We start from the raw sequence: 19,488 nt of genomic DNA, 5'->3' as shown, positions 1-19,488 counted from the left end.
ATAAAGAAAAAAAAAGTACATGTACCATGTAAAAACCAAGTAAAGGGGCCAATAGCCATGGGAGGATACAAATGATGACATGGCCGTACTAAGGAGGGACGAACAAGCCTATTAAGGAATCAAACGCCACAATTTGCGAAGGACAAAGACACAAGCCAAAGAAAAATATGGACGGGCTTCTCCTCCATACTCTACCTACAACAGATTGTCATTGCAGCGCTTGCGCACTGTCTCAGGCCCTACCTTAAAATGGAAGTTTAAATTGGCCAGGTGGCAGGTGCCAGATTAAATACAATAAAAACCAGAATTTACAAAGGCAATTTGTCTGGTGCTGGCTGTAGACCTAGGGGCGCATTTATAAAAAATCATGCAGGCAGAGCAAGCCACCTTGCTATGCTACGCGATAGGGAAAAGGCAGTAATAAACTGTATTTAACATTATACGGCGCATTCCTGTCTTTTACTTGGGTTGGCGCACAATGCCCATTCAGTGTTTGACTCTGTGAGTGATCCACACGCTAACTGCAGGCTCCCTGACCCTTGGCTGGTACTCCTCATCGGATTTACTGCGTTCTCAGACCATGTAATTCTCCAGGTCCCTGGCTGCCGATATACAAAATTGCTGCGATCGTTTTGTGACGCCTACTTTTGATCCCCTAGAAGACTCAGGTCCCTGACTGCCAAAATACTAATTTGCCGCGATCGTTGTGTGATGTCTACTTTGACCCCTTGAACATTCAGTTCCTGGGCGGGCAGATGAACCTCGCCGGATCCTCCGGATCTGGGGTTAGATTTTACCCGCTCACAGCACCCGAAACGAGACAACCTCGTCCTGAAGATGGTCCACATTGGTTAAGGACCGAAATGTCGTCAACTTCACAGCGCAAACTATAGGCGCATCTCGTTGTGACTCCATTGAAATTGCGAACTGTGCAATATAAAGTCACTGATTCTATGTCACATTTTGAGCTATTCACTGTAAATATTTCACCTTGCGCCGGCAGTCGCTGTTCACTTTCTCACTTGCGTTGACACACATCACTTGTACATATTGAGTACCAAGTCTTTTCTGTTGTCATTTCAATTATCTGATTGTGTGCTGTACATAACTATTCCTATATGAATTTTTCCTTCCTTGTTTGAGTACCAAAATTACAAAAATTAATTTTGACTTTAAATCATTTGAATAAGTGTCTCCTTTTTCTGATCTATGTAATGCCTTGCGCATGCAATATAAATTGCCTTTTCATTCATACCTTTTGGGATATTGTTTTACCTTTATAGCGTCAATGCAGTCACACTTTGCACCATAGTGCACCATGGTGCAAGGGTGCCTGCGTTGTAACCAGGATTGTTTTTTGTGCAGGAATGGACACCTTCCTGCACAAAAAACAATCCTCTGAGACATTTCCCTCTTCACACATAGAAAGAGGAAAGAACAAGAAGCAAGAAAGATATTTCTCGTTATGCCTCACCTAGGAAGTCATTGCATTTTGAAGCATTCCCAGGTCAGCCAATAATGATAAATCTGGGAATACACTAAAATTCATGAGTGGGTGTGTGTGACACCCATGATTCTCTCATGAAATGCCTCCCTGGGGCAGATTAACGCAACTCAGCAATTTGCACAGCACTGCATTGCGTTACTCTTGATTTATCAAGCTCCTGAGGGCATGGACTTGTGTGGATTGATAAATCTGACTTTGTTTTTGTGTCGCCTGTGCGCTCCCTTGCTTGGCAAAGGGCAATACAACAACAATTTTAATATGCCCTCTCTTGTCTTTGCAAGGGATTATTCAATAGAAATGTTTTTATAACATATTATTAAAGAAACATTTAAAGATGGTCTTCTGTGTAAGAACACACAAGAACATTGCATGTGGACATTGGGAATGTTTTGTGTACCACACACAAGACCAATCAGGCGACCATCTTGGAATGATTTTCAATTAAGTAAAACAAAAATTATTCCAAGCTGTCCAACCATGCACTCACATGGGGACATTTTGCAATGGTTTAGAATGCCTATCTCAAAGATGGCAACTACTTACGGGTGCATATGTGATGCGGTACACTGCATGTGGCAGTGAGGATTCAACTGCAGTGTCTGAGAGCTGGCTGGCTCTCTCACAAGGTAATTAAAATAAATACAAAAACACAATGCACACATGGACAAGCATGTTCCTGTCCCTGAAAGTGACACTTTTCTGTGTGAATGATTATGTTGCCTTTGAATAGAATGCTGTGACTCATACAAGAGGGAACCAGTGTATAAAGTGGGCTGACCCATTTCTTCTTTCTGCATGCTGTTTTGGGTGGAAGCAAAATGTAAACAACACTACAACAGACCAATGGATGACTGATAGCATCCATACATGTTTGTACATATAATTAATTAATGAGTAGTTTTTTGAAAAACAAAAGATTTTGACTAAAGCCAAACGTAATCAAAAGTAGTCCTAAAACGTGTTCCCTCTGGAGCTCTATTTTTGTCCTTCACTATGCACATTATTGCTGGGTCAATTGAGTGGAAAATATATGTGAAATCTAGTGACAAGACAGAGCTGTGCAGTATGTTAAAGTGAATTCCTTTCTGCCATTTAGTGGCAAGAACCGAATTAATTCATGGACAAAATATGATTTCATTTGGGGCGAATGTAATCTTTATTGATTCGATTGTTTTTTATAAAGTGGTAGAGTTATTGAACCTTAACATGCCTTTTTACTGTGTCTGACATACTTCTATGTCTGCATTATTTGTAACAATATATTCGGTTCAGGAGGCTGCATTTACTATTGATGACTGCATTTCAATAAGACACTCTGTGTGTTTAGCATGCACTTTATTTTGTGATATTTTGTTATTTTACAGTATAAATGTAACACCAACATAAAAAACAAAACAATCTGCTCTTCTGCACTCATATTAAATAATAGCTGCATTGTTGAAAAAAAAATCAATCTGTTTTACGAAATTATTATTTATGAAATAGCACCGAATGAGTTTTCTAATATTCAGTGAAACACTTCGAGAAAATGTATTAAACGCTGGAAATGTTAAATGTAATATCCGTAATGATTTAACAAATAAGATACTTAAATGCTAAATGCATAACATTGCAATGCATGAAACTGTTATCAGGTATGGCTGGCCGGGTTCCAACCAAGAGCAAGTAACATTTGTTAGAAATAAATGAGTACCATTATTTAGGAGTTCATGATATGTGGGAATGGATGTAATGGGGAAATATATCTTTACCTGGGCATCAAAGCGCTATGCATTCCATGCAGTGATATGGTGCCGCACATATGGAAGAGTCCAAGGGGATTTCTGCAATTTGTTGTACTGATGACACAGGGCCATCTTCATTTTCATGCGAACAGGCATAGGAGAAAGGAAATTTCCATGAATGGAACAATTGTGAATTGTGCATATTTACATACCAGCCAATGGATTTATAGTTTTGACAGTTGCGAAAATGAAACATTGTAGTCGACATGGAAATAATACTGTGCATTGACCATGTAATAGGCAGAGTGTCACATTAACCGTAAATTATGCTTCTTTAACTCATTCTATACTTAATCGCGTGTATGTAGATTCTATCTTGGGCATTGTTTTTCGACTAAGTGTCAAATTATACAGTTCAAACAGGGTTGCTTCATTGAGAAGTTGCCAAGACAAGCTTTTTATAGGTCGAAACTAGCTGCCTCGACTTTCTGTTGGAGGCGCAGTCATGTTAGAGGGGACACAATTCACTAAATTTGGGGATGCCCAATAATTCTACCCTACTGGGAGGCAGCCTGGTATGTTCTTCAAAGCGCTACTGATCTGCATCTACAGCTATCACTGGATCCGGCACTCCTGCAGGCCACACTACGTTGATGACATCTACTCTCATCAAAAACAGTGACTCGACTTCACTCTGGTGGTGGCCACAGTTTGTATCCAGAGACACTGGAAGTCTGCTGCACCACCGACTGGAGAAATGGATGATGGCTGTGGCAGATATGGCATCCCATGAGAAGGTGTTTATATGGACGTTTTTAATGATGTTTGGGGTTTCTTAACTTAAGCTGCTCTATAATCTCTAACTCTTTGCTATAGGAACTTAAAAACTCCTCTCCTAATCCCTGCTATAGCATCATTCACCCTGCCCAAACTCTGTATGACACTTTGAGTATCCAGTCAAAATCCCAGAATTGATCTTCTCAGAGGCAGTTTTTTTTTACAGAGGACTACGCCGCAGCTGGGAAGTTTTTCCACTTGGGTTCTCCTCTCATCAGGACTTCTCATTTGCTATCCAATTACATGGATCCAGTTAGTTTTGTGTTCCATAGATACAGTCTAGTCATTGTTTGTTGTCCTGGTCAGTAGTTTAGCATTGCCAAGACATGGCGTGACATGGCAAGAAATGTATCTTTTGATGGATCTGGATTTGACACTCGAGTGGAATATCTGTAATGTGTAGGATCACTTTTTGAATGCTTTTGCTTTCCTCCTACTGCATGGTTCAAATGTATACACTTTGTAGTGGTACTGGAACCTACTATTGCTTTCTGCAAGATCCAATAAATAAAATTGGTAAACAAACAATGGGACCCAATTTAATTCTTGGCTATAAGGGTACTATGTTGCAAAGGGTACTCCAATTTAATTCTTGGCTATAAGGGTACCTAATATTGCTTACTGCAATATCCAATAAATAAAATGTGTAAACAAACAGTAGGACCCAATTAAATTCTTGGCTATAAGGGTACTCCATTGCAATGGAATATCCTAACCGCCAAGGGTGCTGTCCTACCACCAAATGGATAGGTTGGCGGACCTTCGGACTAAGCTAGGCGGAGACTACTCTGTCTCCTCCATGAGTAAACCCCTCCAACACCCTTTTCATTCAGCCCATCTAGTTTAGATCTCAACTAGAAGTCACCTTTCACTGCTCGTCACCACCAGGAAAACCATGGTGGTAAGGGGCAGTGAAAACAGCTAAATGCTGCCCCTTGTCATTGGAGCAGACTTCCATGGCGAGGGGAGAATTTTATTTTTACTGTCAAAAACAAAACCACGTTTCAGGATTTTATTCTTGAAAATAAAATAAGTGATTTATCCAGGACTCTGTCCCAATGATGGAGCCCTGCACCAAAGAGGGAAGTGCATCAACAGGAACTGCCATGATACCAGCTCCTAGAAATGCTTTACAAATGACTGCCAGCTTGATGGTAATTTATAAATTTGGAGAGTCAAGATGTCTCGGCCTGGTAGATGTAAAGTCTTTGCCAGGCCAAAGCAGATTACTCCGTCCGCCAACATCAACATTAGGCAATTAGGGCCTCATCTGCAAATAAATGATGCAGCAAGGTGCCGCAAGCCATTTACCTGCTCCGTGCTGCGTCATTTTCAAAAGCACAGAGATGAGTCATATTAACAACAATAGGACGCATTCCTGTGCTTCACCTGCGCTGGTGCACAATTGGCTGCCATGCGCCAGCACAGGCACCCTTGCGTCATTTTACAAGGGTGTCTGCACTGCAGGGATGATTGTTTTTTGCAGGAAGGGACACCTGCCTGCACAGAAAAATAATTGATGGCATTTTATCTTTCTATGGGTGATGAGGAATGCAGCACGTATAGAAAGAGAAAAAAATTTAGGAGGAATAAAAGTATTTCTCCTTCTTGCACCACTCCCACGCCTCCTGTGGGGAGGCGTAGGATTCTGATGCATTCCCATTTTCACAAATGTTGTAAATCTGTGAATGTGCTAAGTTCCATGGATGTTGCTTGTGAACAACCACAGCAAGCAGAGTAATGCGTGAAAGGGACCCATATTTACAAGGTCATGGAAAGTCATGCAGGGTGACTTTACATGGCCTTGTAAATATGGGCAAGCCCATTGTGCCACCTGTGCGTCAAAAAAAGTGGCGCATCATGGGTGCTTTGGACTCATAAATAAGCCCCTTAGTGGGTACCATTTCTTTGCCTCTTTAAAAGCTCAACTGAAAAGCCACCTATTTGTGACCCAATTCATTACACCTTAAATCCCTCCAGCTAGTGAAATGCATCAGTATGTTGCTCACTTGAAAGTTTATGCACTGAAGGCTCGCCTCTATCTAACCAGTGTTTTGTGTGGAAATGTGTCTATTTTTATGTAAACATCTAATACAACCATTTGGTATTCTATGGAATATAAGACTGCCCTGCCTCCCTTGTCTGTAAAATTTTCTAATATCCACTGATGAAAAGCCTGTGCTGTGAAAAACAGCAGAAAAATAACCATTTCTGTCATGTGCTGGCAAAGATTGCTGCTATTAATCAATAGCAAGAAAACACCAAGCTGAATTTACAAACATTGTATATTGATCTTCACATAACAGCAAACACAACGATCCAGTGAGGGTAAAGCTGACCTTAAAATAGAAGGCAACCTCAGAACAGTAGTGGTTGTAGGAACGTATTGTGTGTGCTATAGAGAGACCAGGTAGAAATAGTATGACACCCAGAAGTAGCTGGATTTGCTTGCATGATATCTATTGATTAATCTATTGCATAAAATCTTCCAAGTGATTTCCTCAAATACTTCTGATTTACTTCCATTCACATTATTATTATTATTATTATCATTAAATTTATAAGGCGCACAGCTACCCGGAGGTTCCCCGGCGTCAGCAGACAGAACGCGAAAGAAAAGGAAAACATCTAGTGGTTAAATAACCGTGGGCCATATTATCAAGAAAGGGCGATGCATTATCGCCCCTTTATCAGCAGGAAACTGCAGCTAAAGCGGCAATAATGGGCTTCTGGTGTTAACCTGGGCTTCTATGGGAATTCACAAGGGCATTTTATCAAGCCCATTATCGCCGCTTTAGTGGCAGTTTCCTGCCGATAAAAGCGGCAATAATGTATTGCCCTTTCTCGATAATATGGCCCCAAGTTTTTAGGCCTTTACGAAAGTTGTTATAGCTAGTTTCGTGCCGGATAGGCATGGGGAGCGAATTCCGTAGTAAAGGGGCCAGGTAAGAGAAAGATCTGCCACCCAAACGCATTCCCATGCTGCAGTGCTGCAAGAGCCATGGCCTAAAAGCAGGTTTGTAGTTTCATATTCAGTGCCATATTTCCATATCCCCGTTATTTTCTAGCACAGGGGTCTCCAACCTTTTCTGTAATAAGAGCTACTTATGTTCAATGAAAATTACCCTGAGCTTCTGTAAGTGATGTGATAGTCCATTCAAGACTGCCAGCAGTGATCACATCTGGGCATTAAGCAGGGTTGCCAGCAGTAAAGTTAAAAAAATACGATCAATTTGGAATGCATCAGGAAAGAAGTGTGGTGCAGCGAGCAGTAGCAGCTGATTCCCGAACACGGGGGCTCACGGTTCAATCCCTGGAGCCGGAGGCAGGTTAGCCCAGTGGCAGGTTAGCCCAGCACCATGTGACTCTGGGCAATAGTTCGCTTAATCTCCCCAACAGCCCCCAGCGCCAGGACACCCCTCCGGAGGTAGCTGTGCGCTTTACAAATGCTGGTATTTCATTTAATTTCATCTACATGGGAAAGACATAACAACTATAGCCGCTATTCCCCGGCACCAAGGTAATAATATGAGTAATAAACGTCTCCATCTCAAATTATAGCTTTACATTTATTTTGGGAAATAAACCATCTTTATCTACAAACATCAGCTTTTGAGCTCTGAAAATACACACATTCTCATTGCAAATATATTCTTTTTAATCTTGGGATACAAATAATATACCCAAGCAAAGGCTTTCATGTTAGTAGTCTGAGATGCACACAGCCGAGTTACTAACAGGCAGCGCCTGGTCCAGCAAGTACACCCGAACCTCTCTTTCCCTCTGCCACTTTCCCCCAGCTACATGTCTTCCTCATAGAGCAATTACACTCTGAAGTAGAGATGAGTTTCATGGAGGATTTGGCTAGATTGGCCCCTATCATATTGTGGCATGAAATCTGTCGGCAATCAAATTCTGGACTCTCTAAGGCGCTTTTGATTTACTGCTTGGGACGCACTAAGATAACCCAATGGTCCTAAGTATAGTTTCAAAAGACACTATCAGTATTTGTATTTCGGAATTATCTGCATCATTGTATTTGTGTTTAACATGCTCTGTAACTGATATAAAGCGCTCCGATACCCACCGGTCAGGTCAGTGCTATATAAAACTCCTCAAATAAAAAATAAATAAAAAAAAACACTTTGAGAAAAACATATCCAACATATAGGGCCATGATTTATAAATTAAAGGTAGGCTCTTTGAGCACAGTTTATGAATTTGGCCCTTTGTGTCTCCACCGGGTCTGAGCCGTGTCTGAATTCTATCAAAAATTTGCCATATAGATTTTATCTTACCCATTTTTGACTCGGCACAATGCACTTTTTAATTGCTTTCCCAATTCAGGGCAGATAGGTTGATTCATTCCCCGTATGCTACGGTGATTTGCCCCAACCGCAAAGTACGAGCCACTTTATGTTATTTTGCACAGTTTATAGTGCTCCACTTAAACGTTTTTTGGCACCCCATCTGCACGCGACAAACATTAGACAACATCATGCTTCTTTATTATACTTACAGAAATTAACCTCTCCCGACATATGCTATGCTGTTTTACACTTTATCAAAGATGCACTTATCATAAGAAAGCGCTATGGGACTTCTCTATTGTGGTAATTGTATGCCTGTTTTACTTTGCTGTACTGATTTTGCATATTTTTTAATGAGTTTATTTGCATTATGCTTTTATGACTTTGAGCCGAATAAAGTAATTTGATGCTGATGAGGACGATACATGATTTGTTTGGGACTAGTGTGAATGTTCAGGAAATTTTGCAACCGTGCAGCCTAAATGTTGCAGCATCCCAGGCTAAATGTCATGAAGAACTCCAAGTCACGAAGTATATTGTGTTCTTGGCACTACTCAACTGCCCTCACTCTGTCAAGCTATATCTCGCCTTTTCTTTATATAATGAGTAAGTGAAAGCAGAGTATTATGTATGCACCGTTCATGTTGTAGTAATCCCTGCATCCGTTTTTAGGTCGAGCTGGAGAAAGCAATGCGAAGCATTGCGTCCATCTCGACAACTAATGTTGCCAGCCTCCTGGAAATCTGAGACAGGGGTCGGGCACGTGCAGCGATTGGTATCTGTGAACGCGCACGTCCTGGCCGGCGCCGTGCACATCTCCTTCCTCAGATTCCCTGAAGTGCGCAAACACACACACACATACACATATGCACACACACACGCACTCACATACACAAACACACACACACGCGCGCAGGCACACACGCACACACACACGCTCACGCACACACACACGCTCCTCACCGCTGCTGTTGGGGACAATCGCCGGGTCCTCGGCTCCCGATGGATGGGCGGGCGGGGGCGACACGGCCAGGGGCTCCAGAGCAGGGACAGGCTGACAACTTCCAGCCTGCTAACTTTCTGCTGCTCCGGCGGGACCTGCGGTGTGCTGCGGGAACGGTGGCTGCGGTGCACGGGCGGGGCAGGACGGTGGCTGGGCAGGATTCGTAGCCCCTGCCCTTCGGCCGCCTCCGGGACTCCGCCCTGCTAGCACGCCATTGGCTGAGCGCCCCTCAGCGCTGGCTCATCGCTTGCTGCCAGGCGAGTGTGTGTGTGTGTCGGATCTGCTATGAACATTTGAGTTCCAGCGAGGTCAACTCACACTTTTATCCTTATGACGACGAAAAATTGAGATCAACTAGTTAATAATAATTCCATTTTTAAAAAAAAGTTATATTTTGAATTAGCAGTTGCATAGCGCAGAACCAGCCATTGCTATGGTATCGCGGCGCCTTTTGATAATGTATGGATGTGTTTCCGACGTTTCCATGGAAGACAAGTGTCTGATTCAGTTTAGTGTTGTGGCCGGTTATTGTGGTGGGTTTGCTAGTTTTAGCAAGTTGTAAGTGGTTCTGGGGGGCGAGAGCCGGGTGTATTCAATGGCATGCATGTGTCCGCGTTCGGGATTGGTGCACCTTGCTTGGCAGGTGTGCATACGCATTAAGAACCTATTGATGGATGTCTGAATTGCTAAATAGTTACTTAGAGGGCGCTGTCGATTATATTGCCATGTTTTTGCCCTTAAGTGTGCCTAAAGCGCTTTAGCAAAAGCACTATATAAATAGTGCATCATTGTGTCTCCTCCTCTTCAGTGCGGTGGGGGCTATAGTTGATATCTCTGCTCCTCTCTGAGCAGCATCCCTCCTCTCTGGCTACAACCCCTGCAAAAAGAACCGCCCCACCCCCTCCTGACTTTCCTTGTAGGGTCAAGGCATCTGTGGGACGCTTCCTCGGGCTGGACACGGCATTAGGTGTTGTATGCACTTCCATCTAGTGGCTCGGGATTCTGTGGGACTGTAGGCAGAGTTTTACAAGAAACGCAAGTCAGAGGGGCTGGGGGGCTGCAGTGACACTTTAACCACACGAGGGATAGGATAAAATGCAGGCCTGTCGAAGGATCTATCATGCTTTTAACAAAGGAACCAGCATGGTTCGTAAAACAATAACTTAGCAGTACAAAAATCCCAGCTCTATCAGTACACCCTGAGAACCTCTGCACAATGAGTGGGGTGTGGATGGGTCGGCTTGGCAGCTGATCAGCCCCGAGTGGACAGTATCAAGGTGAGAGGGGTGAGGGTGCTCTTTCACGTCTGATATTTTAGGGGCATCGTTTGGCACACGCGCTCTCATTGGCATACGTGGTTTAAAATGACATAGGAGGATCACCGTTAATTAATCGAGGGAACTGTGCCCCTTTTTCAAGAAATGGAAACAATAAGAAATGGACAGAGTCTAGCGATGAAATCACAGATTCCGACGTTACCAGACCTTGATTCAGATCGCCGTTTACACCCTTGCCCAATCTGTGGTCCCCTTTAGAAAAATGCTTTACTTTTTTGTCTTCTAAAAAATGGGGAGCTTACCATGGACGATTCGGTTTGCAGTGTGTGATACAGAGGAAATGTGGTGCATTCAAACATTCATTCTGCTTTTCCAAAGGTGTGTGAAGTGATGATGAACCTATGCCGCTCCGTGCTAGTGTGCGTGAGCACACAGGCCAGTGTTTTTATTGTGCTGCCTGGTAAGAGAGGAGGGGAAAGCGCCTAGAAAGAATGCTCCCCAGCTGGAGACCCGCACACCGTGACAACCCTTTGCAGAAGGAGCTCAGTCCATTTAAAAAAGCAAGCAGTCCCTGTTGCCATGCACACTTCCGCCCAAGAATGCCCAGATTCCAGATTTCACTGTGCCATACACTGTCTCACAAAGATAGCACGTTCTGAAGGAAGGGACGCTGCTGCCAGCCGAGGACAGGTGCTTGCCGAAGACGTACAGTGACAGAGTGGGCGCATGCCCGAGCTCTGAGTGGCATGGTTGTGTGTAGGAGTAAAGTTAAGGTAAAGTGCGTGGGTTGAAGCCAGCTGACACCCTGTGCCAGGCAGGGGCGCTTTAATGCATGGGCCAAGTGGGTAATTGCCTAGGCCCCCACATTCCCAAGGGGCCCAACCGAAGATTAACTTTTTCTCTATTTTACTTTTTTCTACTTCCCCATCTCAACCTTTAACGTATGATGCAATGTTTGTCATTATGGCGATTGAAATAGCGGGAAATGTGTAACATAATTCAGCTGCTCCAAAAATGGACCCTTATAATATGTTTTGTCCAGGCCAGGGCCCACTAAATTCTTAAGGCAACACTTGTGCCAGGGGGTCAGCAGAATGGCTCTCCCATCTTGTGCATAGGGCAAGAGTCATTAGTCATTTGTAGGTGCAGCTGCTGTGTTGCACTCTTATGTAGCGCACAAGTGCAATTTACGCACTAGCACAGTTAGCGGACTGTTTGTGGGTTGCACACTATAGACCTCCAAGGGGGCAGTGGCCACGAGATGGTGTTGATATATCCCTTCATCCAATGGGTGTGTACAAAGTGCTGTGTACTACTTCGTTTTTTGCTTTCTTTGTGCTTTGTTTCTTGTGATGGTGTGATTAGGTCGCTAGCCGTGTGTCACGAGCAGAATCTCGATTAACTGTACTTTCTGTCTTGGGAATCGCTTTACTTCCATGTGCCTCCGTCCCTTCATCTAGCAAAACAGGGGGTGTCTAGAAATAGGTTAAGCCTAGCTACTAGCCGCGATACCACTGTCACATCTATCTTCAGCCGCTCGTCAACATGGAGCTTAGAGAGAGATGCGGCTGACAGCTCGTAACAGGATGTTGCTAAACTTCTAGTAAATGGCCTCACAATGCTTTTCGTTCATGTATGATCTTAAGGAGTTGGGGATAAGTTTAACAGTGGGGTTTGTGGACCAGGGGGGTAGCTTCAGGGGGGGGGGGTGGGGCGGGAGTGTTTGGAGTTTAACACCGCCCCGCACAATACATTTATTTTTTGATAAACAATTGAGCAGAGGTGCTTTCAGTCTGATATGGTGAGATGGCTGACTGTTTTCACCAGGAATTTTCACATGCACTCAGACAAAAACGCTCACACATCCTCTCCTTTTTGAAAGTGCTAAAAAAATATTGGTCATTTTACAAAATATTATGTTTTTTTCTCACGACTTCTACCAAACCGCATCCCTCTCCCTTTTCCACTGCTTGTTTACATTTGCTTTTGTCCGTGGCTGTTCAGCTTCAGCACCCGTCTGTACTGCCCCCACCCCCATCACTTCATTATTGCAGAGCAACCGGAGCCCAGCCAAGCCCCCCAGTAAAACACCGTATACCACGTTTATTTATTTATTTATTTATTTATTTATGCATTTTTATATAGCGCGGACTTTACCCGAAGGCCTCAGAGCGCTTCACATTAGGAACAGAAATGAAACATAATGAGAAACATTACAAAAGAGCAGATTACTGAAACATACGTTACTTACATAAGGTAATAGTGACAATTGTGAGCAAACAAAAAAACATGAGGTAGTAAAAATTGTGAGCAACCAAAAATACATGAGGTAATAAAGGTAATGATGACAATTGTGAGCAAACAAAATACTTGAGGTAGTAAAAATTGTGAACAACCAAAAATACATGAGGTAGTCAAAAGTGCACAAGAGGAAAAGTGACAAGTGTGCAGTTATAAGAGAAAACAGAGTATAATTTGAGGTATAATACTGCAATAAGTGCTGGCACAAGAACAGGCGTTACGTAGGCAAGGTGGCCCTTGTGCAAGTATCAAAGGTAAAAACATGTGAGAGGTAGCAACCGTGTGTTACATGGGCAAAGTGTAGTGTGCATGTTACAAAAGGGCACCGAACACAAGTACATGGAGAATACTGCAAAAAGGCAGACACTCCCACCACAGGAAAACACTGGGAAGGCACTCCCATGGTCATAGAAAGTAGAAAATATCAGTAGTGGGGAGTCTTCCTCCAAATAGCAAGAGGACATGAATTACTTTTGGGGAAGTTACGTTGAGGAAGTTGGAATTTGAAGTCCATTTCATGTTAGTTTCCTTTGGTTTCAATTTAAGTTTCAGTTTGGTATAACATTTTTGTCGTTCGTAGTGCCTCTTAAGAAGTGCTTCATTTTTTCATCTGCAGAACCGAACCCTGTGACCTACAAGTAACACATCACTGCATGGGTCTCCTAGCTCATTAAATCACGTTAAAACTTCAGAGCACATTTACCAGTCCTGGCTCAGGCGCTTTGGTGGCGGTAATGGGACTATGAAATATTAATTTGGGTGGTGTGAAGAGGCCACCTCTTTGTGTCTATAAAAAGAGGTCTGTGCATCAAGGTGTGCTTTGATATGCGGGTGCACAAATCATTCAATTAACCATATGCCCCAGAAAGTAAAAGCATTGTACGTGCTTCCACTAGGCAAACTAAAAGCAAAAAAGCATTTGCAAAGCAATAGGTCTCGCATTTGTGGGAGTTTAAGTTATTGACATTGTAAATGACAATGCCTTTTGTCTATGTTTTTAAAACGAAAACATAAATAAAAGGCATTGTCATTTACAATGCCAATAGCTCAAACTTAAGTAAATGCGAGACCTATTGCATTGCAAATGCTTGTTATAGTTAGGGACTAGGCAACCTCAATCAAAATGATGCCCCCTCTCAACCTTCCTTGCCCATCACTTGACCAGGGGTTGCTTATGTTGATCAGGTTAATATCCCAATGCCTATATACGCAGCCATGTATAGGAAGAGGAAGAAAGTGCCTTGTACCTGTGGAATTTTATAACTTGTATATACAAGCACTTGTTTCCTCAGTTTTGCCACTTTGCATCACTGCAGACATAACAAATATAGAATTGCACATGGGAATTACTTGCACAGCCCCAAATAATGCCCCACTATTGGCTATCACACTACAGTCAGTGATATGTGCATGAAACCTGTGAGCAAATATAGGGAGGAATACTGAGACATTTTTGTTGTGTATCTGCTCTCTAGGCAGGTCAATCACTGGAAGCAGGCAGTGTTTTTTTATGTCTTTCATTTATAATTCCCTTCCACTAGATATACTATTTAGGCCTACCACTCGGAGAGCTGGCCTCTACCATATGTTCTACTCTCAACCCCTGTTGTTGAATGCCACTTTGTCTTTGTACTATTTTTCCTTGGGCTCTGTACTTCTTGGAAGTGGTTTCAGGTATTCAGCTGGTACGCTGACCTCCCAAATCCTTGATATCATGTGGCATCCTCTGTATTTTTGTTTTACACCTGCTTTAATCTTCTGGGGTGGTGCCTCCTCCTTTCCTTCAGGGTGACCTTGCTGACGTAATATGAAAAGGCCATGTCGGGTGATTCAATGTCTTGACTTCTAGCAAGCTAATCATGTACTTGTCTCCAACACAGTGTGGTCACCACTGATCCTTTCCAATGTATCACTGCAATGACTTGCTTACAATCTTGCTTGCTTATTGTAAGTCTTTTTTTCTTGTCAGTGTCCGCTTGACTAATATCCAGGCACCTTCCTTGAATGTCTGAGGGACGATCTTGCCTTCAAGAATTAATAGTAATAATTAGGCATTTAGTCCTAGAAGAGAAAATAAACAAAGTTTCGATAGATGCTCCTATGAAATCTATTGACAAGCACGAAGTTTTTTATTTGGAAATTAAAGAAAATTTGTGAGCCATTTTGTCATCATGATCTCTTCTAAAACCTATTGATGTACCTGCATTTTCCCATAGATTTGACTTTCGAGTCTTGTCCATCCTTTTTTGTGTCATAATGTTTCTAGTGAGGAGTAGTTTTTAGGTGTCGCCTGAGCCAGCGCATGCGCCGATATGGTGAGACATTTAGTGAGTGGGCTTTAGAAATCGACCACAAGCTTTTGCTTGTGGCCTAAAGCTTGCGGTTACGCGCGGCGGCACGCGCATAGCCGTTATCTGGCTTTCCTCGCAGCACCCTTCCGTCATGCTCTTTTTTATCCCCCCTCCCGCTTTGCACTTTCGCGGCCTTCCGGGTCGTGTCACTTTCACAGCCGTGCGGCTCTCTCACTGTCTATGTTCATCGACTCCTAGAAGTTCTTTGCACGCCGCTGCGTGCTCCTTCATGCTCTTTTTTATCCCCCCTCCCTCTTTGCACTTTCGCGGCCGCGTGGCAGCGTCACTTTCACGGACATGTGGCTCTCTCATTGTCTGTGTGCTCTGAACGCTTGACAGGATATGCTTTCGTTTCTCAAGAAGTCTTTTGTCTTCAGCCCATTACAGTAAACGGAAGCCCTGCTTTCCGTCGTTGCTGCCTGCTTTCAGTGATCGTGCTGACTTTTTCTTCCAGTTTTCAGTTGACTGTCTGTTTATTAACATAAGGCATATCTCCTTTTCGTCTGGCTGCCAAAAAACAAACCTAATTTGTTGTATTTCTGCTGACGTTAATAATAAGCCGTGAGTGAGGGCTCGTCAGCCAGCTTGCCGGAGGGTGGTGCTACAAGACCTGAACACTTTTGCTGTTCTTTAGAGCAACTGTAGTGATGATATACTGTTAGTTCCCCTTTCTACTTCCGTTGTCTGTTAAGTCATTTATCAAACCTTGGAGATGGCGTGACTGCACCCTTTAGTTACCTGTCATATCTGTCCCCTTCGTAGTGTAACTTATTTCCTTTTACTGAGGAGCCGGCAACTAGCCTCCTACAGTGAGGGTGGAAACCCTCACTCCAACCTAAATTGAGTTACTACATAAACCTGATAGCTTCATATTTCCCACTTAGAAATGTGCCCATTCGCTGGAGCAGGGTACCACCATAAATGGTTTGTCAGCGCTAAGTGATAGGTTGAGATGTCCTTCCACCTACTTCCTTTTAGAAGACCAATGGCTGCTGGTTCCACTGGGCTCCATCTCATCCCTAGGGCAGCCATGCAGTGCAGGCTTGGCATAGAGCAAGGCATTTAGCCACCCATTCATCAAGACCAGACTAATGTTGACCTTAGGGCCATGAGTATCCATTTAATCAGTAGTTTAAGGGGCATTCATGGAATGCTCAACAGGACTTTCTCTGCAACACTGGCACAGTTTTTTCTACTTCCTCACGTCTGCCCTAAGATCACTCCTGGTGGACTTCTCATTCACTAGATTCTGAACATAAATACTTAAAAGAATTCCTGTGAAAAGACATTTGCAGCCAGACCTCTAGAGGTGATAATCTAATTGGGCATTAGAGCAAGCTCTAATTGGGAATTAGAGCAAGCTGATGCACAGCTCTGTCTCAGCCCAGGCACACTGCCCACAGCATCGTTTAATTTTCAGAACTAAAACAGGCTACAGTGGTGAAGATAGTGTTACCTGAAACTCGCATTTCTTTGAAAATAGTCCCAATGTTTGTAACTGTGTTCAACGCTCCACACAGAATATCTTTATAAGGAAACATGTTCGAGTTTTGGTTAAGTACATGACGCACATTGATATCTAGGCTAACATTCGAGCGCTAAATCTTTCGTACTCTAAATAAACATCAGCCAGCTCTTCCCATCAGATTCCTATCACCTGCTTGAAAGGTATCCTTGTGATCTCACTTGCTCAATGTAACAAAATGTTTAATTTCTCCTTATTTATATTAAGCAGGGGCAGGCGCCTGCTAATAATTATTTTGCAACTCTTTAAAAGTACTTTCTATTTCTGTACTCTCTGCTTGCCTGAAAGAAAGCCTGCCTGTCTGAGCGTCACCTTCCCAGGCCACGCCTCTGACAGCTGATTTGATAAGGGGTCCCCCAGACATGATGACGCAGCCGTTCACACTTGGAACTTATTCCACATATCTTTGCAATAGCATCTGCGCACACAAGATGCCTGTTTTTCTGTCGGCCACACAGAATTTAAGAGCAACAACAGAGGCAGGACAAAGTTTCTGATGTTTTTGTTACACATTGGTCCTACCTTCCTCCATTGTGCTGTATGGATGTCATCTCTTTATTTGGCAAAATGTCATTTTCTTCTCTACCAACCAAACCCGCCCTGCTTCTTTGGAGGGAATGAAAGTGTTTGCATTATGGTGCATGTTAAAGTCTGGCTTTGAGCAGCTGTCACATGTTCAATATACTTAGGGGTGCATTCAGCCAGTTCTCTTCAACCAGTCACCTGTTATTGTGTCATTCACATTTCGGTATGCCACTGCTGATTAAGGCATGGCCAATGGGTCAGCCCACTTCAACTAGTGTCTAACTTCACAGCGATTAACTGAATTTTGCCCTTCTACAAAGTACAAAATAAAGAGAAAGCAGAAGGAAAATTATTATAACTTTTCAACATGCTGCACAGCACCCATTCTGCCATACAATATACCTCAAAAACATCAGCAAAGCCAATCCTCTGGCTAAACACTTAGAGGGCCCCAAAAGCGAGACCTATTGGCTATGCCAATGCTTGTTTAACAAGAGTATTTTGTATGAAGTGTAGATACCGCAGTACTTTGGTGATGCAAATTAAAGTCATTAAAGTCATTTCTAATAAAAACTAAGTTCCAGTCAAAGTCCCAAACGACACATTTTTTTAAAAGTTAGATATGGTGGAGGCCATACAATAAGGAACACATCTGTGTTTTGTTTTATTATTGAAAGCGTAAAAAATATGTGTAAGGGAGCTATTAGGTTTATCGTTGTATTTGTTTTTCAACAGTGGCATCTGAAACTCTAGAAAACCTTCCCCAATATGATTCTCAAACTACTTAACCTACCCAACCTATTAAACAAAACATCTAAAATCAATGTGTGATTTTGGTCATTTAAGCAACTTTCTTTTTTGGTATTTGTATTTTATATTTCTTGGGGTTTTTGTGTTTTTTAAGGCAAAGAGTAGGATCGAAAGAACAAATGAATGCCTTTTTTTCACCAGCCTCCTTAAAACAAAACTCAATACTTTTTCACATTTTCACATTTGATGGAGGTATGATTGGATAAATACTTTTGGAAACTGGGTATCAGCGTTTTCTACACTATACCCCTGGTTAACACCATTGGTGCGGCGCATTTTCCCGCTGTTCGCTGAAGATTCGAAAATCCCACGGTTCATGACGAGCTCAGCTCGTCATGAGCGTACGAGAGGTGTACTTCATGACGAGCTGAGCTCGTCAACGCGTCGAAGGGGTTAATGATGTATTTACTGATGACACACACCATTCACATCTTGTGTACACTGTTGCCTTCTACATTCCCTCATGATGGGACAGCAACACTGAGATCAAGAGATCTGAGAATGAGAACATACAGCACCTGTTTACTGATCCCAACAAGTCTTTCAGTGTAGTCAGACACTAGAGCATCCAGTACTGGGTTTCGCCCACACACTGCCATGAATGTTCTGCTACACTTGTAACCAGAAGCTTATAATGTCATCTATTCTCTTTGTATTGTGAGGCTTGAAAGTAGAGATAACATTCATTGTACACCTCATTTGGCAGCACCCTTTGTCAGTTAGTTTTAAGTTCATGCTTCCTGGTGATGAATTCATCAATTGTACCTTTCATTCTCAAAAATGTTGCATTCTTTGTAGGCCACACGTTTGGCTCCAACTGGTGGCTTCTCAGGGTAAAATAGGACACTCATTAACTGGATAAATGTGCAGCCTGCACTCATGACATACTGCTCCTTCTCTGGGTTTCACCTTCAGAGATTTTCGCACCCTGATTGCACTACCCCACTCCTCCTCAGCAGCACCTTTGTTCATGGCCTCCTTGGCCATCGATGTATTCCAGCCCCATAATGGAAACAGACGCTTGAAAGGCATTTGGGAACTTTAGAAAGTTCAGTATGCAGAGCAAGTGCTGGCTTCAATATGTGTTTGGAAGTGTTTATGATATTTGTTTGCGTCATTACTGCCCAGTTCCTACCTGGAGCTAATGATAGGATTATTCTTTGGAATACCTCTATTCAATTGCAGATAAATATTTTTGTTATTGGATGTAGTCTGAGTGTTAAAGGAATAAAAGTGAGACATGAACGTGAGAGAAACAGGAATAGATCAGTGGTATTGCATAGGAACATAAGGTAGTACGAGTCTGTCTGAATCATTA

The sequence above is a fragment of the Lissotriton vulgaris genome, chromosome 8, assembly GCF_964263255.1.
Source record: "Lissotriton vulgaris chromosome 8, aLisVul1.2, whole genome shotgun sequence".
Lineage (NCBI taxonomy): Eukaryota > Metazoa > Chordata > Amphibia > Caudata > Salamandridae > Lissotriton > Lissotriton vulgaris.
Note: the sequence above shows the minus strand (reverse complement) of the source record.